The sequence below is a fragment of the Girardinichthys multiradiatus genome, chromosome 11 (genome assembly GCF_021462225.1).
Source record: "Girardinichthys multiradiatus isolate DD_20200921_A chromosome 11, DD_fGirMul_XY1, whole genome shotgun sequence".
In the NCBI taxonomy this organism is placed as follows: domain Eukaryota; kingdom Metazoa; phylum Chordata; class Actinopteri; order Cyprinodontiformes; family Goodeidae; genus Girardinichthys; species Girardinichthys multiradiatus.
Window position 1 is genome coordinate 28,545,295 of NC_061804.1, and position 27,349 is coordinate 28,572,643.

General features: G+C 39.1%; 1 protein-coding gene across 2 annotated transcripts in view; it reads right to left on the reverse strand.

Moving 5' to 3' along the window:
- Window positions 1–27,349, reverse strand: part of cnih2 (cornichon family AMPA receptor auxiliary protein 2) — a 54,995-nt gene that overhangs the window by 26,853 nt on the left and 793 nt on the right. The gene's annotated exons all lie outside the window — the stretch shown is intronic.

Here is a 27,349-nt window from a genome sequence, read left to right on the forward strand (position 1 = left end):
ATGCACGTTTAAAACTTCTCAGCAGCATGGAGAAGTTACAGGACAGATTGATTTATATTGACACGGACAGTTTGATTTATGTGACAAAAAGTGGTGAAACTCCTCTGGAATTGGGGAATTATCTGGGTGATCTTACTGACGAGTTAGATGGTGACAGCATTTCGGAGTTTGCATCGACAGGACCCAAGAGTTATGCATACCAGACCAAAAACCGTAAAAATGTAATGATACGTGCTAAAGGCATCACTCAGACGCATGAATGCAGCCAGAGGGTCAATTTTGACAGCATCAAAGGGCTGGTCGAGGGCTACGTACAGGGGTCAAGTGAGGGTGTCATTGAAATCCCTCAGCACACGATCAGGAGGGATAAAAAGAGATTCCGTTTGACAAACGCGACATTTCTTAAAAAGTTTCGACTGGTGTATGATAAGAGACGTCTTTTTTCTGACGGGACAACTCTGCCTTTCGGTTATTAGAGTTGAAGAAGAAATAAAATAAAAAGTCACATGGATTTACAGGAGATTGATTTTGATCCTAGATTTAGAGCCCCTTTCTCATGTATGATAGTTGGACCCAGCGGCTGCGGGAAATCTTTCTTTGTAAAAAGTATTTTACAAAACTGTAATCATGTCATGGATATTGTTCCAGAAAATATTGTATGGATTTACACATCTTTTCAACCCATGTATGCTGAATTGCAGAAGATGAATAAAAATATTACCTTTGTGGAAGGATTGCCTCATTCTTTTGAAGATGAAAACCTGTTTCCTCCTGATCAGAATCATCTGATCATTCTAGACGATGTTATCGCTCAAGCCTTAGATGATGAAAACGTGATGAAGGTCTTTACCCAGTTTCGTCACCATCGTAATATGAGTGTTATGATGTTGACTCAGAATATTTTTCATCAGGGAAAGTTCAGTCGCACTATTAGTTTGAACTGTAATTATATGGTGTTGTTTAAGAACCCGAGAGATAAACTCCAGCTGAATATACTGGCCCGCCAAATGTTTCCATCTCAAAAGGGTCTCTTCTTGGAGAGTTTTGAAGACGCAACGAGAGATGCTCATGGATATTTAATCATCGATTTTACGCCTACCTGCCCAGAACATTTCAGACTGAGAACGGGGATACTTCCTCAGCAGTGGCCTGCTGTGTACGTACCCAGAACAAAGTAAGTCATCATGTCTGCGCGTATAAAAAGGAATTTACCATTATTCAGAGCTTTGTACCAGGCCTGTCCACAGAAACGTAAAGATATTCTCGCACACTGCTCTCCCGACTTTATTCAGGCTCTGTGCGAGATTGCACTGAATATCCTAAAAGGTAACATTAAACTATCACCCTCTCAACACCGACAATTGAAGAAACAAAGAAATATCATCAGATTGTTGGGTGATAAAAGAACCGGGATAAAAACTAAACAGTTGGCTCTCAAAAAGCAACGAGGTGGTTTTATTCTCCCCATCTTAACGGCTCTTGCACCCTTGATCGGTGATCTAGTGGGTGGAATCATCAGGAGATAATGTCTCTCAGAACATCGCAGAAGATGTTTCTCATTTCACCTCATCAATTCAAGCGTCTGACCCAGTCAGACACGTCCATCAGACAGACGGCGGAGGAGAATTTGGATGCTGAAATGAGAGCGATATTAAACGAGCCGGGTTTGACTTCTTATGAAAAAATCAAGAGATACGATGCTCTTCTCCAGAGGTATCTGACTTTACTTAAGCAAGGTGTCAAAGAAGAAAAACAGCGGGTCAGTTTAACGCTGCAGCGTGACACAGAGGTTCCTGAACATGAGCGGTCCCAAGAAAAACAAGGCCCAGGGCAGGACGAGGCCCCTAAGGATCAGGTTCTTACGGAAGTACTGAAAAGTCTTCCTAAACACAATCGTAAAAATGCCGAGTACATTTTGAAGAAACTATCCGAAAGAAGTGAGAGTTGGGCTTCGCGAGGTGAATTTGTATTTAAGGGAAATGTTATAAAAGGGTCCCACATGCTTCCGTTTAAAAAATCTGGAGCATCACAAACCCGAGGATGGTCTGATTTTCTACACACCTTGTCAGAAGTAAACATCCCTATATCTTCAGTCATTAACCCTTATGCTCGTGAAGAATATAGACGTTTCAAAACAGAGGGTACATCGATTGAAAATGGGGATACACCCCCCAGCGTTAAGCAGAGAAGAAAAAGAAGAAGAAGGCAGATAACTCATTCTCCCTACTGGTCGAGATCTGAGCTGGAAGATCCAAAAAATGCTGATGGGAGATCAAAAAGGTCTCTTCGTAAGACGACACTACCACCCCGATGGATTACATTTTCACCATAAACCGTTATAAGAAAATGAAACATGTAGTCTATTTCTTTTATTCAATAAAATATTTATTGATTATATTTTTCAAGTCTAACTTTGTTCTCTACTTCACACACTAACATATGATATCATTACACAAATATTAAATCATAAGAAAAAAAAAAAAAACAAACAATGAAAAAAAAACCAAATAAGACAATTTAAATTCCATAACAATCCATAAATATCTCCAAAGAGCATGTTCAGTGAGTATAAAATGTACAACTTTGATTAACGACACATTTCTGATATTGTTTCACAAAGTTAGATACCATTAAATCATTCTTAATCACATCTCCGGTGTATTTCGACAACACTTGCTGCAGTGATAATCCGCACGCTCTATGACATAGATAAAAAATGCAATGGTGACCGCACACAGTGGACAGAGTGTTTTGAAGCTGATTATTATGATACAATATTTTTGAGGATCTGTCTTCTAAAAATGTTACGATGCTTGACGGGTAGAACTCGAAATCCGGAGAGAATCCATAAGAGTCAAAAAAGCTGGATTGACCATTCTCATCCAATGTCAGAGCTAGCCAGTGTTCTCCAGGCATGTGTGAAGGATGTGTGTTCACAATAAAGTAGGCCGGCCCTGGGAATTTGTCAGCTAGCAGCGGCAGCTGGTCGCACGGCCATACACCACAAAACAAATCTCCCAGCAGATGACGCATCAGGCTCTCAATTTTATGATTATTCATGCCTGATTAGATTAATAATAATCCACCAGCACACGCCTCTTTGAATCAATCTCTAAAATAGAGTCATAACAAGCATAGATGATCAGCGTGGTGGTATGAGGCATCGGGTTTCTGAAGCGCATTTCCAATCTTAAATTTCCACTGGAAACTGGAGATAGAGCATCTGTGTCCTCGCCCGGGTTAAGATTAAATGTGAATAGAGAGTATCCTTGATTAAATTCCTGACGTGTTATACTCAGTGGAAGATCTTTTAGATGTCGTCCTGTAGCCGTAAACAAGTTGTAATACTCTCTCACTGAATGACCTTGGTTAAAATTGGGCTGGAAGGCTTTAGCAGGAATTTGTCTGCCATCCTTACACAAAGCTAAATATTCCATATCAAAATGATTAAAGTCAAACGGATTGAGATTGCGTGTTCCTGTAAAAGCGTCATGATCCAGTAACGCAATCACCACATACTTGGGAAAGACGCCTAAGAAAAGATTCTCTTGGTTGCATACCCTTGAATTTTCAGGGATGGAATATGTTTTTACATTCACACGTGAAATTGGATACAGAGAATTTGCCTTCATTAAAGCTGAAGCGTGCCCCAGTCGTACAGCTGGAGAGACGGTAACTTTTTTGATAAAAAGAGATGCTCCTAATATCCTGAGTTTGAAAGTAGAGTCTCTTGCGGCCATGAGACAAAAGGCATCGTTGGCTCTTGTAAGTTTAATTTTAAGGTCAACAGAGTTTAAAAGAAGTCTCTCGCAGAAAAATATGTCTGCATGCAGGGGGCCTAGGAGATGTACCTCCCTGGAATTTGCCGTAAAGCCTGCTCTGCTGTTGAGACCTTGGTTAGGGCCGTTAGTTGTAACAATAGAGTTCAGAGCACCTGCAGTGTCTTTATAAAAAAGACCAGAGCTAAACTGGGTTTTTAAAGAATCCTCAGAAAAGTTTAACAATGTCTCAATCATGGCTCTATATGGATGTGTAGCGCTGGATTGTGAAATCATTCGATCTCCGAGAGTGACGTCACACTGACTGAAGATGGTGTTTAACGGGTAGTTGATGAGCCCTACAGGTGCATCATCTGGCAGGTTTGTTCCATTCTCGTTAGTAATTTTCACTCTGAGATGCAACAGCGTATCGTTGAGATCCAGATACTTTTCTCCATCTCCCGGAATGAAAAACTCGATCGGGCCTCCATCAGTGATTGCTGATAAAGGCTGGATCTCGGTGTAAATTTTATCTTCGATCGATAGCTGCGTCATCGGGGCAGAAAATAAGTCCAACTCTGCCAGCGTGCACTCTGATGATTTGTAATGCAAAAGAGCCATTATTTAAATATATCAAAACTTGCGGATGACTTCCTTCCTCTTCGTTTGTCAGCTGCGACTGATCTCCTTTTTCGCGTTTGTCGTTGTTTTTTAACCATCCTTAAACGATCACCAGGGGGTCTTGTTCTGGGTCTTTTGGATAAAACCATAATTCCTGAACCTTCTTGACCGTCGATGTGTGTAGAACCACTCATTTTACTCACGGCTCTACCGATGACATCCGAAGCGATATTTGATGCAGCCGTTTTAAGATGGGGTTTTGCAATTGCAAATCCTTTTTTAACCAGAGGGGATACGAAGCGGAATAATTTTGAAAATAATGATCCAATTCCGCGTCCGTACATGACCGGGGCCCCATAAAACCCTGGCAGATTACCGCCTGATTGACTTACATAGTAATTTACAAAGCGATTTGGATCACGTCTCAGACTTAGCTGTGCCATGTTCTCTCTTGCCTGCTTGATGCAGTGTTGAATGACCAGCGTAATATGAATGATAACCAATCAATCTTAGAGGTTATATACATATCTCTGGAATAGTTTATACAAATAAAATTTATCTCAGGCTACGTTGTGATATCACAGGTCTGAAGTGTAGTCTTATGACAGTCTTTCCATAGACGAAATTTACAGGAACGTTTTGGTCCGATTTAATTTCTATATTGATATTTTCAATATGTCTTCTGGAGACTGGAAGGTAGTGGGTGGGGTTAAACGTCTGAGTAATCATATCACTGAATTTGCCTTGTACTTTGACGGTCCGCAGTAAAGGTGCAAAAGTGTCGCCTACTATTTGAGGGCTGACCACGTCGCTGTAACAGTATAGGTGATAGAAACTAGCCTTTATATCCGCCGGAAAAGGAGCCAGTTTTGGTTCAGAAACATGAATCCATTCCCCAGGTTTCACGCCCATCATATAAGCTAGAGTGCTGAAGAAGCGTATTTCATACGGACTGTTTGCTTGAAATGCAAATCTCTTTTGAACTTTGCTGAATTTAATGCGTAAACCCGATTTCAATTTTTTGAAAAACATTTCCATCTCTGTCTCGAGTTGAATAACGCTGTTATAGTAGCCACTTCTGATCCTTTGCGTATTGATCTCCACATCACCAACCTTCCTCCATTCAAAGTAGGCATCATAATCCGGTAAATTATGCCATGTATGAGGATATGAAATCTCGGCTAATGCAACCATCCATTGGCCTTCTAAATCAATATGTTGAGCTAAATTTACACGGAAACTTGAACTGGTATTATTTTTAAACACTTCCATACTAGCATTAGATGGAAGAGTAGCGTAAAAGCCATCATCCTCTACCTGACGGTTCATGATGCTGTGTCAACTGTGAGGTTTAGTGCAAACCTTTTTTATACGTTTCGAAGTTCATCAAACTTGATCCAACTGTTGAATTTCTCAGGCCAGTTTTTCCAGCTTACAAAAACCTGTTTGACTCCCTTGACCGTACGTCGTTTTAATATTTTTTCCACTTGATACATCTTGTCGTTAAATATTTTTACTTTTTGAAGTTCCTCAGCGTAAAAGGAACCCTCGATAGGTTCTCCATCCAAATCTCTGAGTTTGTATACAGGAGGAGAACGGGGTATCCGGTCATACACTGTAAACACTTCATCCGTAAAACTCTGTTCGTATTTTTTGTCAAACACTCCACGGACCTTGGATATTCTGACAAAATCCCCTTGTTTAAACGTTGTCACTGAGTCCTTGCAATATCTGTTGGACTTGACATCATACAGATTCTGAAACACTTGAAAGGCATTTTCTGGGGTCACTTTCATAGGGCTCATTTTAATGCTGGAGTGGTAGTAATTGTTGTAGCTTCTAGCTAGGTTTTGCAGTACATCGACGTACCGCCGGGTATTGTTAGCTGTAAAATATCTCCACATCCCTGTTTTTAATGTGCGGTTAAATCTCTTGACCACTGAAGCTTTTGCTTCACTCGCTGTGGCAAAATGTTCAATACCGTGTTTCTCCATTAAAACCTTAAATTTCTTGTTAAAAAATTATTTACCGGCATCAGTCTGAAGTTTTTTGGGGATCTGACTTTCTGTAAAAACTGATTCAAATGCCTTTACCACCTCAGCGGCTGTTTTCCTCTTCAAAACTCGTACATACGCCCGTTTTGAAAAGATGTCAATGACTGTTAATAAATAATTATAACCATCATTTTCCATGGCCAGAGCTTGCATGTCACAGAGATCAGCCTGGAACTGCCTCAATGGTCTGGTGACAAAAACTCTGTTTCTCGGGAACTTTATTCTTGCAGGTTTATGTAGAGTATAGGTATCTTCTCCTGATAAAAAATCTTTAACTTTTTCAACCGCAACCTTCTTTCCCGTTTCATCTTGCATAACCCTCCTCAGCCTATCTACACCCCCAAAACTTCCCGGATTTGAAGGGCTATAATATACTTTCTTCATCAGCCGTCTTCCTGCCATCTCTGCCTTATGCTCACTCTGCCGATTACTTGTTAAATAATGAGAAAAAACACACAGGAGGGTAGATTTATCCTTTTTTATTTTTTTATTTTTGTATTTAATATTTAAAAAAAAACAACCAAAAAACAAAATCAGATAAAATGCAGATTAATGCAGATGAATTCAAACACTACTAGCTTTTAAACAACACTTTTGGGAAAGGTTACTATGTTCCTACTTTAATTGTATTTAATAGTAAAAAGAAAAAAGAAGAAAAATCATATAATGCAGATTAACTAAAGTACTGGAATACTAAAAAAAAAAAAAAAAAAAAAATGATACAAGTCATCAAACATGTGAGATCAGTTTGTCAGTCCATAGCACTCTGAAACAGAGTTAAGTTGTTTGAGATGTTTCTCATCGACCATGTGATCATAAACGTGCGCTATTGCACTGTGGATGCCTTGTACCGATTTCAGTTAATTTAAAACCGTCTTGGCAATCGTCTTCACTCTGAAGTCATCCGCTTGTATGCGTCGAAGTACCAGAAGATTCTGAATAGCAGGAACGAGTTTGGGGGTTACGAGTCGTCGTACGATGCGTTGAAAGTTGACTTGGTAATAATCCTCCCCCAATACCTCCAGGCAATGGTGTTGACGCTGGCTCGGGTGGTTCGTTATACATCCATAGCAGGTTTCTCTGAGATAGTTCAAAGAGGTTATGTTGAATAAATGAAGTATCGCTGTTTTCACCGTATTGATGAGGGTGGTTGAGAACCAACCGTCAATTTCGTCCTCCTGGTTACTCTCATCCTCTGCTGAAGGCTGAGGGTCCTCCATCAGTTCCAGGGTTTGTGTAGGGGCTTCGGTAGAGGGTGAGTAGCCGGTGGCTACCTCCTCCTCCACGACCACCTTCATGTCTTCAGGCAGGACATTCGCGTCTACAGACTCAGCCATGAATAGCGGTGATGGTGAGCAGAGGTCTGGAGAAAGCGGTAGATATTTCATGTTGTATCCTGTAGGTGATGCAGGACTGAAGTGGTTCTCTGAGAATGAGGATGTTGAGGTGGATGGTGAGAAGAGGTCAGGGGAGGGCGGATGATATGGTCCAATGTTGAAGCTTTCATCGTGCTCAGGAGAGAAGTGGATCTCTGCTCGGTGGTTGTAGAGATCCCTGTATGGTGTCGGTCCACTCATTCTCATGATACGATTCTCAGTGTCTGTGAGCTTGCAGTTATCCCCCCGTATATATATCATAGGAAGGGGGCGTGTCCTCAGAAGAGGGTTCGTTCTAAACGTAAAACAGGAAACGTCAGCGTTTTTTTCACTGACATGACATCGATCCAACTTCGTGACTTGTGGAAAAGGTCGGAAAGACGATGTCCAATTTCACTCATCTTCTCTGCCCAAGCTTCAAACGGCAGAACCAGCATTGTCTTGAATACGCCGCAGTCCTGATTGAAAGCCTCCAACACAAACAGATCTGAGGGACTCGTCCGGTTGTTCCTGCGTCTGCTTGCCCGAAAAGACCAGCGGCCATTTGCTGTGGTTTTTGACCCCCACACTGCGCTAAAGAGAGGTTCTCTCTCAGCTATTTCAACATCGGATGGTATATGAAACATTCTCGCCCGTTTTACAGGTCGAGGAGACAGTTCATTTTCTTCTTCTTCTTCCTCCCTCTCCTGTCTTGAGACTGTTTCAGGGCTATCATTAAGGTGCGGGATTGCAAGCTTTAACACAGCCCAGTCGCTGTGGGTGAGAGTACACAGAGCCAGTGATCCATTAAATACCTCATCTTGATCCAATTGATACAGGCAAAGCTCTCCTATTTCATACATGAAAATATAACCCCAGCTGCCAACCAGGCCATATGGCTCCAAAGACCATTCTTCCTGCAGAGTGTCGAACGGGGGTCTTTGTACCCTGCAGATGTAGTATGTTGATTTCTTAGGAGCATTCAATTCACGGGATGAATACTGGTCACTGGGGTTTCGCACAGAACTGACATACCTCTTGGCCGACCCAAGGTCTGATTTTCAACCATGGTTGTTGAAGTTGATGTTGGATCCTCATCATCGGTAGAGTATGTCATGACAGGAATTCCGATAGGTATCTCCGTTGAGGAAGTATATGATGCAGTTGCTTGTTCATCATCAACAGGTATCTCCGTTGAGGAAGTATATGATGCAGTTGCTTGTTCATCATCATCATCTTGGCACGCGTTGCGTTTCTCCTCCGCTTGACGATAAACTCTCTTAACTCTAGCCATTGTTGAACGGGTGTTCTTTTTTCCAACAAATGCTGCATGTAAAGTGCAGAGTTTTATCTCTGTATTTAAAGTAAACACTAAAGCACGCCCTATTGTTTTCATTGGGTTATTCAAGGTTTAACGATGCTTACAAACACACCCCCTCTATTTTTAATTGGTGCTGATGCCAAACAGTTTCCGATAATACCATATTTGTCTTGTTCTATTTATAACAAACACACCCGTGTTTTAATTGACTCATTTAAGGTATCGCCCCTAATGATGACAACCCATCAGCATCCACGGTTACGCCCCCTTGGACACACCACCTGCTTGACCACGTGACCTCCTGCCCACATGGCACCCACATGGCCCCCACGTGGCGCCAACCGGAAGTCCCGCCCTCACCGGAAGTCCCGCCCACCTGTCAAAAAGTTTGATGAAAGGGTGTACTTAAATTCTCTCTTACCTGCTACCGCGGTCAAGTGAGCCGACTAATGCTCACCAGTATAGGCATTTGTGTCACTTTCAGGAATGTATTTCTCGACACTCATGAGAGGTGACAACACAATATCTTCAGATTATTCTGGTTATACTATAACCAGAATAAATATTTCATAATTTTACTGTAGAGGTTTGGAGAAATAACGGGTCAAAGTACATCATCCAGTAAATGATCATCCAGTATACAACATCTGACACAGTGGTGGTCAGTGGATGACTGGAGGTCCAGGAGGACTGAACACGCTCTTCTCTAGATGAGCATTAGTAGGTACTTTGACCCGTTATTTCTCCAAAACTCTACATTAAAATGATTAAATATAATTTTTTTTACATAAAACATGCATGTGAAAGTTGTAAAAATGTAATTAATATAAATGTTCTGAAGGTTACGTTTCTGTTTTTCTTTTATTTTCTCAACCGTTGCCAGGATCGGAATCCTTTCTGCTCCATTACCGTAATGCACCTTGTATGCGCGAAGCTAATCTTTAAGAGAGAGCTGGTGTCGGCTGGCGTGACCACGTATTTCTGACTGTCGGCTCACTTAACTGCAGTTACCTGCTAAGAGGGGCACACCCCGGTCTCAGTATAAATGATGAGACCGGACAAGCGGTTCCCAAAGAAGACGTTTTTTCTTCAGCCTTTTTTCTTGTGCCTATTCTCATAGAATAGGGTTATGTAACCCCAGATTTGTAAGAGAGAAGCGTAAAGGCTTCGAGTGCGTAAATACACAGTCAGAGTCGCCCTGCGCATATGAACAGGGAGGATACATCAGGGCGGAGGCTGACATGACAAACCTGCTGCTGTGGACAGTGATGACACAGCTTAACAAACTGTAACGGTCCAGAAAAGCAGGAGCAAAACATAACAGAAGGAAAAACATCAGCAGCTGAATCATAATGACGCAGCGCAACAACCTCCTGCGTGCTTCAAGCGGCCAGAGCAGAGGGCATCTGTTCGTTACACGGGAAAACGCGCAGTGCCAGGCCAGCTGTGGTTCTCACTGAGTCCACAGGAGGATCCACAGTTAGGAGTGGACGACTTCCCGCTCAGTCCATGGCCGAAGACGCTGCTTTGTGGTTTTGCTCCAGTTCGGCTGAACCCGCAGCCTCTGGATCGGGTCACAGTTCCTCCTGCAACCCACGGAGGAGCCGCAGGATCAGCGGAAAATAAAACATAATCTTAGATGATGAAATTTGACCTTATATTAAATATTTAGTTTTTCTTGCTGTCGTATTATTGAACAGTATATAACTAATTAAAGCATAATTAAAAGCTTTTAAAACAACTAAGTTTTAACTGAGTTGAAAACAATTAAATATCAGTTTCTATATAAGGTTCATATATTTGTACATCCGACTCTAAAGGCTTCACCAATCATGGACCTCACCGCACGTCACTGAACTGAGATCTAATATAGCCCGGGGAATACCAAATATGTTCATGTTACAAGCTATTATTATATCACAAATATAATATACAAATAATCCCAACAAATTTATTAAGAACAATCATTAGGCCTACATTAATACACGAACCGGTAGAATAATAATAAACAGGGTGTTTCCATTGTAAATTTGACTTGTCAGATATATTTACTTATTAAAATAAAGAAAATTAAAAAATAAAAATAAAACATTGTCTTCCGTTTTATCGTTATGTTGTTGAACAGTTTTTGTTGAACTTCTGCTGACAAAACAACCGTTTTTTCCTTTTTTCATATTAACCAATTGTCTTTAATAAAAGAAAAATAGAAGTTCTTCATTCATTAAAAACGGTTTCGTGTGTTCTGGTGTCTGGAGAGATTATGTGACGGTCGTTCCTGACTGGCTTGCGTTCAGAAAACGAAACAATGACCCTGACAGGCTGTGAGAGGTTCTGATTATTTTTTATTCTATTATTTCAAAGATGTTCACAGGAACAGAGAAGGTCGTTGCTGTTCTTTTCATCTCCACATAGTGACCTGCCATCGGTGCGCACTGCACAGTGCTGTTGCAAATGGCAGCTGCTTCTGGATCACGCATGGATGACAGACTAATAATGAACGCAGCTATTTGCAGTTTTAGTGAGATACTGTAATGGAAATTCTTGCAGTAAGCATTCCAAAGTGTATGACCTTTGGGTTACCTCACTCCTCTGTGCATCTGTGTTAGGGGAGGAAGCTGTAAAAGCCATTATCAGACGTTTAATGGTTAAAACCCACAGTTAGGATGATGTGTTGGGAAGGACAGATGGGTTCCTAGATAACTTTGTCACCTCTGAACCCGAGAAGGGTCTGGGGTCATAAAACACAGACTCTTTGAAGTTGAGATAACACTGTCATGTTCTGGTATAAATAATGTGTGTAAATGTTGATCAGGGCTCTGTTTCACTGACTAACCTCAGTGACAGGGTCTTCAAACGCTGAATGCCTTTGAATAAAACTTATAAAGACAAAGTCCGGATTTTCTCTTGTTATGAGTCAACTTCTATCCACTTTGATAAGAAAATTCCACAACAAATTTAGTGTCACGAACAGGATCTAAGACACGGCCTGGCCAGCCTGCGACGTTGTCCTCAGTCCACCTCCATTTTACGGAGGGGAGTCCTATAGTGCCCGCCTGCGGCTTCTGGCCGATTGGATCCGAACTATTTGTCTACAAATATATCTGGGTGAGAAGTTGCTCTGTATGATATAATGTATATTATTATTTTCATTACACATTAACCATCATCTCCTAACTAATTAATTATGTTCCAGAGTTGCGAGAGGGAGGACATCAGCCGAGGGCCAGGTCACCCTGTTAAGGAATGACAGGGAGGTTCTTATTGGTAACAATAAGATAAAGCAAAACACAGGGTTTTGCAGGTGGTTTTTAGCAATTTTCTACACCTCATAAAGGAGAAAAGCCAGACGGCAGATGTGCCGCTGAACGGGTAAAAAGGAAAAAAAATGGTTCCGGAACCTTGAGGCATCAGGGGTGCCTCCTTCAGACTCTGATTTATAAAATAATGAAAGGAAAAAGTGGGGATGATTGTGTTAAATGTGCTTTAATTTGGAAGATAAGTTTGGTTTTTCACAGCGTGGAAGTTTGAGTGTAAATAAGTAAAAAAAAAAAAAGGTTAAAACTTTCCTGAAGGAAGTTTTGTTTGTCTTAAATATTGCAATCAGTCGGAAAAGAAGGTAAAAGTGAAAAGGGACATTAGAGATGCAAAAAGAAAGTTGTTTTAGAAAGGAGTATAGTTCATGTTGTGGAAGGAAGTGACAGGCAGGGGGACAACTGACTGACTGACTGATAATATTTCTTTGTGCAAAATCTGAACCTATACTAAACTTTTTCTTCTGCCTCTCTCACACACAAATACACACATATATGGGATTTGAGTTCAACATCTGCGTTTTTGAGTCTGGATTTTAGAAACCTGTCAGAATAAAGTAACATGGGGTTCCAAAAGTTTTAGCACTCATGGGAAAAAGGGTAGCTCAGACCTCCAGTGAGGACTTAGTGACAATGCGAGAGATATGTTGTACTTTGTTTATATAAATGGTGCATAGCTCCCTAAGACCACATTATGAAAACCTCTCTGAAATTATGGTGTTGATTCTTTTGTGAAATTTTATATCTCCACAGATTGGAGACCATTTTTGAAATTCTTTTTGGGTTTTCTGAAACTATGAAATGTGGACCTGTAATCAGACCTTCCTCAAACATCATGTCACATTTTTGATATTCAGAATATTTAGCTGATGGTCACTGCTAGTATACCAGGTGAAGTCAGAAGATCAATTCTTTTGATTTTGTTGGATGTTTTGATGAAGTTCATGTAGTTAAGCACTTAGGTTTGAGAATGGGACTTTGAATTGAAAATTAGCCAAGTGTTGTGAAGGTCCTGTTCTCACTTATATGAGATTGAGACAAAGGACACAGGCAAATCTCAGTCCTTTTGAAGTGCTGTGTGGCAGGTCTCCTAATTTGGACATGGGGATATTGCCAAGATCATTTTCTTCCACATCTTTGTGTGAAGATAGGATGTTGTTTTACTGTCAAAACCTGTCCACTGTGTTTTCTCAATTTTCACAGATGGTGAAGGCTGCATTACCAGAAACAGCCACTTCCACCCTCCAGTCCTTTATTCCTGGCAACTGGATTCTGGTCAGAGAATTTAGGAGAAAACACAGGAAGTCCAGGGCTGGAATGGCCCATTTCAGATCCTACTAGATACCCAGGAAAGCTGCAGGAAAGCTCTAGCTCCTCCAGCTTCATCTGGCTTCCAGGACACAAGTCATCTTCCAACTGGATCATCCACGGCCTGAAAGGTGTGAGGACAGCGGACCACCACAAGACAAAGACCTGTAAGCTGATCACTGGCGAGTGATTGAAGAACACTATTTTTACAAGGGCACAATCCCTTGAGCAGTGCAACGTTATTTCAGAATCTACTTAAGGCCATCGCATTGTCTGAAAGTTAGAAATCATAAGGTCATTTGCCTCACTGCACACACACCACAGTGAGAGACACATAGGAAACATACAGTGAAGACCTCTACACATTTGCACATAACCTTTCTCTGGATGATGGACTGGTGACGTCTGCAACAGAGAGACAGTCAAACATGCGCCATGATGCTTATTCTCCTTAACGTCTTAACATTTGGTGGCTACTAGGGGCTCCTTTGCCTGGACAGCAAGGATCAGCCAAATTCTTTTCTCCCACTTTGACAGCGAGACTGACTCTGAGGAGGAAATCTCGGATGCTTTTATCTAACTTTTATGTTTATTGCTTGTTATCTATCATTATGGTATTATTACAAATTTGAATGTGTTCATTTCCACTGTTGTTTAGTTGGACTATGGAAGCCTAACTTCCAGCAGGTTAGAGTTCCTGTTTCTAAATATATTTCTAAAGGAGCTTCCTACGACCGCCCACCTGTACCAGACTAATAACAGGGCAGCTTGAAGCCACTCAGGAGAGACAGCAGGATTTTTTTGTTTTTTAAGTTTGTTTATAATTTGTTTTCTTTGAAAAAAAACTGTTTGCTTTCAGTACCAGAAGAAAGGACATTCCACTTCAAGGTCACGATGCAGCTATATGGAAGGTGGTTTGTTCTGATGCCAATGATTGGTATTGCAAGTCTTTTTATAACTCTTGTGTTCATTTGGGAAAAGGTACAGCAAAGATAATGTAAGGCTAATCTGAGGAATTATGCTAATAATACTCATCAGCGGATTCAAAGAGAGATTCATCACTTTCCTGACTACTATGATCATGCTGATAATGTCTGGTGGCAACGGATGCATCAAACTGTGAGGAAGATTAGAAATGACACTTGCTATGTTTGTTGTTGGATTCCACGTGTTTTATTAATGATCAACCATTTTTAGTACCTGTTCCTATTGATACTACTTTCTTTCCAGATAGGCAACATAACCAGCTGGTGGAGGTTATTTTTCCTTGAGTGAGGAATTATATTGTTAGGGAAAGCAGAAATGTTAGTAGATTTTCTAGTGAGACTGATTTAACATGTGCTTCTACGGGAACTCTTTATAGAATTCGGGGTAATAGAAATCCGATTACAGGTCCAGATATTTGTATTACACAGGAGGAAAGTACACCTTATTTCCTTGGGAAGACAGTAGGTTGCGAAGCTATTATATCTGTTTTATGTGCTTTAATCAACAGACATAAATTTGAGTCATGTCCTATCAGAACTGATCCTTATACTATTTCAGGATCTTTGGTCCCAGATCCCTTTGTGTTAACTCTTAATCTTACTGCTTTATCTGAGGAAGGTTTCACTGTTCTGACTACGGAACAGCAGGTTATTAGAACGATGGGTTTGCAAATAGAATGGCTCCGTGGACCCCCCTATTCCGGCGCCACTGCTTAGAAGTGAGTGAGTGAGTGTGTACATAGTAGCTTGTTCTGTGTTGCCTTGCGATGGACTGGCAACCCTTCCAGGGTTTACTCCTGGGTGGACGGCTGTACTGAATGGATTTGGATTAGATAGATCTAATTTTTTTCTTGTCTAATAGATTGACATACTTCATGTTGTAAATTGTTCGTATCGTAGTAAAACTGATTTGAACATACTCTTTTTCATGTATGTGTGCCCAATATGGACTAAGGGCTTCTTGTGTGGGACCCATTTGGGTTTAATGTTACTTTAAATTGTCTCTCGTTGGCCAATAACTGGCAAGCAAACAAGCAATTCAAACCTACTTTAAGTCATTCTTCAATTCTTTCGGTAACATGTGAAGTTCCTGTCATTTTAAATATTTTACATTTATATTCAAAGTAAATAAGAGTGTTCCGCGATATCCAAGTTTAACTTCTCTACAAAAAATAGAAAATGAAAAATCAGCAGCAGCAGCTCTTTTGAAATTTAAAATTGAAAAAGCGCTGCATTGTGCAGAAAATAATTTCAGTTAGCCGAGAGCAGGGTGAGTGATGAGTATTTTCAAATGTGTATGAAACATCATTCAGAAAAAAAATAACCTGATTTTTTAAGCAGCTGAAAATTCTAGCTATTGGTATTATAGCAATTACGTTGTTTCCCAAAAGCATAGGATCAACTTGTGTTTTGCATTCCTCATAAAAAACACTAAATGATACATACAGAAATGGGTTCGATATGAAAAATAAATACTTAATGTTGTGTATGTATTCAGGCTCTCGTTGACAGTAAACTTGGTCCAAACAACAGAGCTGTGTTATAAAAGCCTCAAGTAGTAAAAACAGTTCACTGAGAAGGTGATTCAGTATAACAAAAGCTATTAGTTGTTGCCCGTCAACAGTTCTGAAATGCCTCGACAATATGGAAATTCAGCAAAAGAAATAAGAAAAACATTGGTTGATGTTTGTACGATAACTCTTAGAAACTGGTAGAAATGAATTGGATTTATATCCAGTAAAGCTTAAGGCAAAAAATCTATTATAAGCTGGAAAAAGAAATCCAGGTTACAGCAGGATAAATTGGACAAAGTGATCAGACTGCATTTTTAGTGAGGTCCAAAGCCAGTGAAACAAATGATGACAAAGCAAAGACAAGCAAATTTACACTGTCATTTATGGTATGGAGATAAGATCAGAAACTGGAGAAGGAAAAATTAAATTACATCAAACAAAAAGAGCACAAGCTGACGTTTGGATATTTTTCCCATTTCAACAAAAAGGACGTTTGATGATAGAGATAGCTTTTTCAGGATAATTCGATTAAATTCAGTTTTATTTATAAAGCGCCAATTCATGGCCCATCTCACAAAATGTATCCCAAAAATTCTTTATTTTTTTCTTGATGGCTTTATAGAAGTACATAAATCCATTTTTTGTGGAGAATTTAAGGTTGTTACTTTATTTATTGATTATTTTTGTCTGATTTCAATTCAGGGCAGTTTTTGCCCAGTTCCAACTCTCAAGGAATTCATTTTAAGTCTCCAGACTGCAGTGTGCAGAGAGAAATCATCAAAACAGAATTAAACTTTTATCACCCTACAAACATTTTCAGTGACCACCATCATTTTGGATGTCAACGTGATTACAGAAAGTTAAAATGAGTAATACAGACATCATGGATCGGTAAAATTAGAAACATCTTATGCAAAAAAAAAACAAAAAAAAAAACATGGTTTAACCATTCAGTAAATAATAAGGTTGATTGTATCACGAGCTGTATGATGGATGGGGGATGATGCATGTTGAGGAGATTAATCAGAGGAAGCAAAGCAAAGCCAGGATTCAGCGGTTTCCACCATTTGGTAGCCATCACTGATTAAGGTTTAGCCTGCAGTCTGTTCGATATGTGTCAAGATGTAATGTTTACTGTGTAGTTTACTTTCATAGTTGTGTTTCCCCTTAAGCTACTTGAGTTATCAAGCAAGCAACCCTAAATTAAATATCTGATGTGTTGTAATTATACACTCTGCTGTCAGTATTCAGTAAGTAATTTAATGGTGAACAGCTCAAAGAGGGGTGTCCCTTATATTAGTAGCAGTTAAATGCCACTGGTGTTAAAAGCTGCCAAATTGGCCTCAGCCAGAGTTTTGGCAACATCTAGGACCACTGGCCCATAACGCATAAAGAAATATGTTTTTTCTGGGCCACAATCCACAGCAGCTAGTCCAAGATTGCTAGTCTTCTGGCCTTCAGAGAGAATATTTTATTTAAAGAGGTTTATGTTTCGTTGCGCCTACTTTATCTGATCAGCAGTCTGTTGATATCACCTCAATTGTAGGTGTAACTATAATAAATTTTAAATGCAATTCACAAGTGTTTACCGACTTATTTTGAGATGTTTTCACAAATGGCTGACTATAAGGTAATCAGTGCTTTCTGATGTTTATTTACAACATTTAATAAGCAATTTAGTTGCAATATGTTTGGAAATATAACAGGTGGGACCCTATCAAACTCATCTGTAAATGTTTGTGCTTAAAAAATTTGCCATTTAAAAGCCGTTTAATTCATATTTAGAATCATACTCACACCGACAGCATTCTCGTTACTGACGCTAGGCCTCCCCCTAGTGGCTGTAAGAAGACACCACAGCTCCCTTCATATTTTGCCATTTATCACTCTAAGAAGACATCACAAATGCTTGCCTAAAACACAATTTTGTAATCCAGGTATGGCTTTTCTCTTTTGATTTTACACAAAGGATGTGACAGAGGAGAGAGACAAGCAGGGCAACAGCAATACTGTAAATGTATTTGCTTATGGTTCACAAATTTTATAATGATGTGGCTGATTTTCACCCATTTTGTTTGCTAAATAAAACTGTGAAACATCTATGTCGTAATTGTCGGCAAAGCACTACATAAGGCCTGGCAATATAACCATATGCCATATTCTCAATAGGATTTAGACCTTGACTGGGTCGCTCTTATGCATGAAAATGCTCTGATCTAAACTATTCCTCTGCAGCTGTGCTTGTATGTTTAGGGTTGTTGTCCTCCTCGAAGGAGAACCATCTCTTAGCACCCTCTGTGTCCCTGCTGAAGAAAAGCTACCCTAAAGCATGATGCTGCTACCACGTTTCACCATGGGAATGGCGTTTTCAGGGTGATATGCAGTTTTTATTTTCCACCATACATAGCATTTGCATAAAAATCAAAGCTTCCATTTTGGTCTTATCTGAACAGAGCATCTTCTTCCATATGTTTGCAGTGCCCCTTACATGGCTTGTGGTAAACTGCAAACGGGACTTCATATGGTTTTCTTTCTGCCATTCTTCCATAATGGTCAGATTTGTGCTAATGACAAATTATCCTACATGATCTGCAAACCTCTGCAGCTTCAGAGGTATAAACACTTGTCATGAGGTAAAAAAGTAGTTATGTCTGCATTCCTGTAAAAATTATAAATATAAAACTTGTCATTACAATGTAATGTGTACACTGGAAAATTAAAGGAGATTAACAGTTGTAATTATCAAACTTGTTTCATTCACAAGATTAATCAGTCCACCTGTTCAGATTTAAAATTGTCCACAAGATGGCAACATATTAGAGGCAGAGGCAGCAACAGATGGTCAGATTGGCTGTTCTAACAAATGACATGTTAGAATAAATACTCTAACACAATATCTATTTTGAAGATCCAGTATACAGGTGTGTATTTTGTCACTAATATACACGGATAGTAAAAACACCACCAGGTGATGAAGTATCAGTTTCCACAGGATTCAACTAAATACAACACTGAAGCAAACATTGGTATTGAAAGTGATCATCTTCAGAATGGAAAATGACACAAATATGTTTAAATTCCTGTTTGTGTTTGTTCCGTCTGTATGGTTTCAGTGCACATTTCCACTTTACAAAATTCTGTTTAAGTTGTATTCCCCAAAATATTTAATCAGACTTACCTGTGTAGTGGCAGACTACGTTACTTTACTTTGTCATCTGAAAGAGAGCGGTTTTTCAGGTAATGTTTTTTGTTTCTGATTTCATCCCTATGGGGTTGCCTGTATCAATGGTAATCATATAGGCTGTACTGCAGGTGCGTACATGGTGGATCTAACTGGTAATATGGGCTCATTATTGTGTGCCTGCTAGTTGATCGTTTTTAGCAGAAGCTCTGGATGATGCAGCAGTTCTTGAAAGTCCTCTTAATGGAACACATCAACTAGACCAAAAGGTTTTAACAGGAACTTTGCTCCAAATGAACCCTGAAGGTCTTTAGTAATTTGATATGTCCATTGCACTCAGCTCTGATCCTCTTTTTTAATCCCTTCCATGTGTTTTATTGTCATACTGCTCACATGTTTTGCTGCAGCCGTAAAGAATACAAGGAAACACATTTGAATTAGGAATTTGATTAAAAACATGTAAATAAAGAGAAAAAAAATATGAGAAAAGAAAATGAAAAGAAAAAACTTGAGAACTGATCAGTAACTTTAACCTTACTGTATGTGAAGTCAGAGAAATGTCTACTTGGTTGTTTTTGAAAGAGCAAATTTAATAGTGATTAAATAATGATTTACAACAAAAGCAAACAGACAGAAAGACTGACCATGGCATGTTGTTCCTTGTAGCTTTAACAGCTTTAAACATTTAACTGCAGTATGGATGAATTTGGCATCTTATCTATTATTGTCTGAGTCATTTATTCCTGAAACACCAAAGAGCTTTAGGCTATTATCAATAAGTTATTAGAGCATCTGTTTCAATGATGCTGCCAGGAAATAAGCTTTTGTTTAACGGGATGCTGTAAAACTTCACAAGCCCGCCTCTATTACTATAACTGTATTGTAAACTATTGTAAACTAACATTCATGTGAACTTGTGTAAAAGCAATGAATTAACCACCTGATGCTCACAGATGATGCTGCAATGCTTCATTGCTATAAACCCTAAATCAATTTTACCTAATCTTCCCATTTTACTCAGGTCTTATTACAGATGTTATGTGTACAGCTGCCTGAAGTCTTATACAACACATTGGTGACAAAACCACCTTTTTTGGGCTGAACAGCTGAGATCCAATCCCAATGACCATCTTACTGGTATGAGACAACACAAACTATCATACCAGCATGCCACTGCAACAATACCTTTACTGAGAGCTAAAACAAGAGTTATAGATTAATCAAAAATAGTTCAGCATCACAATAGTCATGAGCATGTCTTTGACAACCATGGATACATGGTAGTAGCAACAATTGCCGTGGCAACAAAAACAAACCTTTTTTTAGTTGCTTTTTACATCTCTAACCAGAAATCAGGTGTCTTCCCCATGTTTTTGCTCTCTTTGAATAATTGCTGACCATTCTGGAGATCATCTGTGTTTTCATTGACTATAGGTGCTGTATTAAGTCATTTCTCATATTATTGTTGAAGTAAAACATTTGCTCCTCATTTGTGAATGCGCTCACTGTTCATTTCTAAAAATAAATGTGAAATAAATATGAGCGTAGTGTGAAAGCTGTGAAATATTGCAGGAGAGAGACCGTCCCACACTCGTAGCTACTAGAGAAATCATTTTGAAAGTCAGGGAATTCAGATTACAGCTGCTGGAACGTCTAAAATATCATGGATTTTGAAAATTTGTGAACCATTATCATCCTCCCCTCTAAGGAAACATGCTCCAAGTTTCAACTTCTGATGATTTTAATAAGCAAATTCTAATTCAAGCACTTGGAAAATACTGGTAGTAAGGACACCCAAATTTGCTGTTTTTTATTTTTTATTGTTAAGAAGGAGGGTGAACCATAAGTACAATGTGTACTGAGGTTTGCACTGCTGTACCCTTGAGATGCACAGGCAGAATCACATGATACAAACAAGTTTTAAATAACCTGTTATCAGACAGATCTTTCATCAACAGCTCCGAGGCCTTCAGGCATCAGCCAGGTCACAACACAGTATTCATGCTGGTTGACTTCTGTGACCTGTCCATTGGTATTTGGTCTTCATGATCCAGTTTGTACACTTATTTTTTCTAAAAAGCCTCAGAGACATTCACAGAACAGCTGCATTTATGCTACAATTAAATTAAAGACAGGTGAACTCTATCTTATAAGGGTGAAGGCTAATGATTGCACCAGATTTTATATATGGCTATCAGAGTACAGGAAAAAAACACTGAAAACAATGTTTATGGACAAGAGGTGCAATCTCTGCAGAAAATCTAGCCAAGAAGTAAATGTACTTGGAGATCTTCATTATTCACAATCTTCCAGCTACTCACACTTTTAAGCTTTAAATTTAAACGAAGCAGTCTGATCAGACAAATCTGCCATAATACTAACAATATCGTGTTAGTGTGTCGTTTTTATTTTAAATAACCTAAATGACTGCTACCATTTTAGGTCTTATCTAAGTTTGCGTCATTGCTAAATGTGAGTCACCCATCTCTGGGCACCTATTGCTGGCCATTTCTTATAACACCTCCTCAACATAAAGTAAGAGATGTATTTAGTCTTAACCGTATATCTAACCAGTGGCATTACATCTGATCAACCTGCAGCAAATAGCTTATTGAATGTGTCGTAGGGCGTTCTGTTAAAGTGAAAGTGCCCTTCACTTCATGATATTTTAATTGGCCGATTAAAAGATTATCTGGCAACCATGTGGTAAAAATAACTGCAGGAACTCAGAGACAGAATCACTTTAAACAATTGGTGTTAGACTGCTTTAGATGGTTTAGGATCTGCCATACTTGAGTTAAATGAGTTGAATTTCTTATGTTTACAGCAAACAAAACTGTATGGACACCGATTCATTGAACTGATTGTGAAGACCAAACGCAAAGTGACAATGTACACCTTTACTTATAAAACAAACTGTTCAAGTTAAACCATTAAAACTGGTGAAAGAATTTGCATACATATTAATGGGTAGATTTTAATCCATATTTGAGTGGAAACTATGTGCAGCTAAAAGACACTTGAATACATTGGTTATATTAAACATTTTCTAAAAATCTACTTCCTCAACAAAATTATATAAATTAACTTTTAAGATAATTTGCTTTAAATTAATTAGATAAATCCCTCAAATGAATTAGTATGTTCTGTATTGTTTTATAAAACTTTATATGCTGCAACAATATATTTTGAAGGTACACCATTTTATTAATTAAATGGATGTACTTAAGTTCTGGACAATCACCAAACTATTATATGGTTTGCCTACCAGGATAAAAAGAAATAAAAGACTGTTTGTAATTGAGGCATAAAATGTTACTAAAATAATCAAACTTTTTAAATTTTCTGTTCTAACAAGTTATGTCAACCTTTTTAATGGGAAGAAACTTGTGCCATCAGAAACGGAATTTGAATTGCTCAGACTTAATCTGTATTTGCGCAATTTGAAATTAAATGCATTGGTTTGAAAATTTATTTCACTAAACTGAATTTAATGGTTTGAAACTGAATTCATTTGAATTTAAAATGTATTTCCTTGTATTACCAATTCAGTTTGCCTACTTTCACTTTCAGGTCTGAATTCAGTTTTTTGTGTCACACATCCGGGTCCTTGAGGATATCCACAGATTAATCAAACACAGATTCGTCAATTTACATTTCACAGCAGGTTAAACTTCCTTTACGGCATTTTGAGCTGAAGCACCGCAGCGTACATGGCGGATGTCAATCACCAAGTCAAATGAGCATCTATAAGAAGCGTCATGTAAACAAATGATGGTCAAACAGCAACACTTATGCTACCTGTAGCTATTAGCTAAACATGCCAGATTAGCATAGTGTGCCGCCGGTGTTACATCGGTCTGCGTTTCCCCTGCCCTTACCTCAGCGTAATTTAGGTTGCCTAGCAACCGTGTTAGCGTGACGCACAGAGCTTTGAAGCCGAACAAATTGAGCCTGAAGGTTAATAACGCTGTCTCTACTATAAATAACTACATGGTTTTAATTGACCCTTTTACATATTGCTGATCCCTTATACCATTTTGTTTAAAATGTTCTTGTTTTATGATCTTGTTCATTATTCAGCCGATTAAAATGTTCAAAATAATTTGTGTTCATAGACATAAAAATCTAGTACTGTACATAAAATACATGACATGACAAACACCATTTGTTTAATTTATTTGTAAGGCTTTTAACTACAGAAACACTAACATTAACTTTAGGAACAAAGTTTAAATAAGTTTCTTTGTAGAGCAAATAAAGGAAAATTGTTATACGTTGTATATTATAAATAAACCAAACATTAATGTTGGATATCTGACTGAATTATATCTGTTTAACTTCAACCCATTGGTGAGATCCAGCGGGAATTTGAAGACATTGCTCCCAGAGTCAGCTGGTTTCTCGGGGTTTAGCACACCTCAACCACCCAGTCAGCTGACAAGGCAAGTCAGCTGCTAGAGCAGTGGACATCTCCGAACACGTCGAAGAACTTCTGCAATTAATCGAGCAGATATTTTAGGTTTACACAGCTACGTTCTTGTCTAAAAACCATTGTAAAAGTTCATTTTGTCTCAGAATGCGGAATATATCCGGCCTTTGCTACTTCCGCTTGAACAATCTACTTCGACCTGCAATGAATCATGGGATAGGGTGGGAAATGGAGGATACATCAGACTCCAGCCTTCAAATCTGGGGAAATCGGCTGCATTTGAAGTTGGATAGCCTTCGTTGCCTCACCATGACGTAATTAGCCTACAAATGAGACTTTCAAAGGATGCAGTCCCTGAATTTGGACACAGCAATAGTGAATGACATCCATGAATCAGCAAATCTGTGTTTGATTAATCTGTAGCTTCAAAGACCCGGATGTGTGACAAAAAAAAAAAAAAAAACAATTTTGAAACTGAAAGTGAACATGATCCAGCTGAATTTTCAATACAAAGCAAAGCGATATTCAAAGCAAACAAATTCAGTTTCAAACCATTAAATTCAGTTTCAGTTTAGTGAAATTCATTTTCAAACCAATGCATTTAGTCTGAACAATTCAAATTCAGTTTTTGATGGCACAAGTTTCTTCCCATACCTTTTATTCTACCTTTAAGCAAGCGAGTTTAACTTTAGCATTTGCTCTGTTGCTAAACTAACTAAAGCTGGATACAAATTTAATTTCTTGCTCCAACACAAAGTTTCTCAACCACAAGCCTCGAGATAGATTTTTATTTTTACTAAGTGGATATACAGGTCTTTCTCAAAATATTAGCATATTGTGATAAAGTTCATTATTTTCCATAATGTCATGATGAAAATTTAACATTCATATATTTTAGATTCATTGGACACTAACTGAAATATTTCAGGTCTTTTATTGTCTTAATACGGATGATTTTGGCATACAGCTCATGAAAACCCAAAATTCCTATCTCACAAAATTAGCATATCATTAAAAGGGTCTCTAAACGAGCTATGAACCTAATCATCTGAATCAACGAGTTAACTCTAAACACCTGCAAAAGATTCCTGAGGCCTTTAAAACTCCCAGCCTGGTTCATCACTCAAAACCCCAATCATGGGTAAGACTGCCGACCTGACTGCTGTCCAGAAGGCCACTATTGACACCCTCAAGCAAGAGGGTAAGACACAGAAAGAAATTTCTGAACGAATAGGCTGTTCCCAGAGTGCTGTATCAAGGCACCTCAGTGGGAAGTCTGTGGGAAGGAAAAAGTGTGGCAGAAAATGCTGCACAACGAGAAGAGGTGACCGGACCCTGAGGAAGATTATGGAGAAGGGCCAATTCCAGACCTTGGGGGACCTGCGGAAGCAGTGGACTGAGTCTGGAGTAGAAACATCCAGAGCCACCGTGCACAGGCGTGTGCAGGAAATGGGCTACAGGTGCCGCATTCCCCAGGTCAAGCCACTTTTGAACCAGAAACAGCAGCAGAAGCGCCTGACCTGGGCTACAGAGAAGCAGCACTGGACTGTTGCTCAGTGGTCCAAAGTACTTTTTTCGGATGAAAGCAAATTCTGCATGTCATTCGGAAATCAAGGTGCCAGAGTCTGGAGGAATACTGGGGAGAAGGAAATGCCAAAATACCAGAAGTCCAGTGTCAAGTACCCACAGTCAGTGATGGTCTGGGGTGCCGTGTCAGCTGCTGGTGTTGGTCCACTGTGTTTTATCAAGGGCAGGATCAATGCAGCTAGCTAGCAGGAGATTTTGGAGCACTTCATGCTTCCATCTGCTGAAAAGCTTTATGGAGATGAAGATTTCATTTTTCAGCACGACCTGGCACCTGCTCACAGTGCCAGAACCACTGGTAAATGGTTTACTGACCATGGTATCACTGTGCTCAATTGGCCTGCCAACTCTCCTGACCTGAACCCCATAGAGAATCTGTGGGATATTGTGAAGAGAACGTTGAGAGACTCAAGACCCAACATTCTGGATGAGCTAAAGGCCGCTATCGAAGCATCCTGGGCCTCCATAAGACCTCAGCAGTGCCACAGGCTGATTGCCTCCATGCCACGCCGCATTGAAGCAGTCATTTCTGCAAAATGATTCCCGACCAAGTATTGAGTGCATAACTGTACATGATTATTTGAAGGTTGACGTTTTTTGTATTAAAAACACTTATTTTATTGGTCGGATGAAATATGCTAATTTTGTGAGATAGGAATTTTGGGTTTTCATGAGCTGTATGCCAAAATCATCCGTATTAAGACAATAAAAGACCTGAAATATTTCAGTTAGTGTGCAATGAATCTAAAATATATGAATGTTAAATTTTCATCATGACATTATGGAAAATAATGGAATTTATCACAATATGCTAATATTTTGAGAAGGACCTGCATTCATTCATAATAAAGCCTACAAATGCTGTATTAGGAATGTTCTTCACTCCTCACATCAGAATAATGGGTGACTGAACCAAAATCTTTAGTCAGAGTTAAACTACCTAGTTTAAAAATAAAAAACTTGACATGCCAACTTGTTAGATTACCAAACCATTTAATCATGGTAGGCAAACCTAAACAACAGTTAATGTTCTTAGGATTTTAGTTATAGAAGATTACATTAACCACACTTATTAGCTACTTTAATAGGTACAACTTGTTTGTACCGAGAGGGACCATTTTCTACATTTAGGACTTCAATCTTCAAGGCATAGATTCCACAAGGTGTCAACATTCAGAGTGTGGACACCAGAATTAGAGATTTTGGTCCCTATTGACATGATGGCATCACACAATTGCTGCACATTAATGATACAAATCTGTTCCTGCACATCCCAAAGGTTTTCTGTTGGATTAAAATCTGCAGTTCAGGAAACTAGTTTAGGATGATTAAAGTTTTGTGACATGTCACAACCTGCTGGAGGTGGCGTTCAGAAGATGGATTCACTGACCATAAAGACATGGTCTGAAACAATACTCTGTGCTGTGGAATGGTTAGGGCTGCAACTTTTAGATGACATTGTTATTGTCCAGTTTGGGTGAATTTTAGCCTCTGTTTTCTATTCTTAGCCAACAAGTATGATACCTGGAGTGGTCATTTGCTGCTGTAATCCATCTGCTCTGTTTGAAGTCGGCACTAGTATTCCACCTACAATGCTTGTCATGAACTAAACATCTGCAATGTAAAACCAGCCCACACCTTCTCCTAATGTCAGCCAGGCATTTTGTCCACACATCTGTAGTTCACTAGAAATTGTCTTTTGACTGTTCTTTGTAAACAGAAGAGATGGCTGTGGGTGAAAACCTCAGATCAGTTTTTTCTGATCTATTTAGAAGAATCTGTCAAACATCAGTAACCATTTAAGTTTAAAGTTAGTTAAATCCCTTTAATTGTGAGGATCTAGGTTTGAGTTTGACCTGTGTTCTGGTAAACGCCATGCTCATTAGTGTTCATCACCCTACTCAGTTCTCCTGCATTCCTGGTC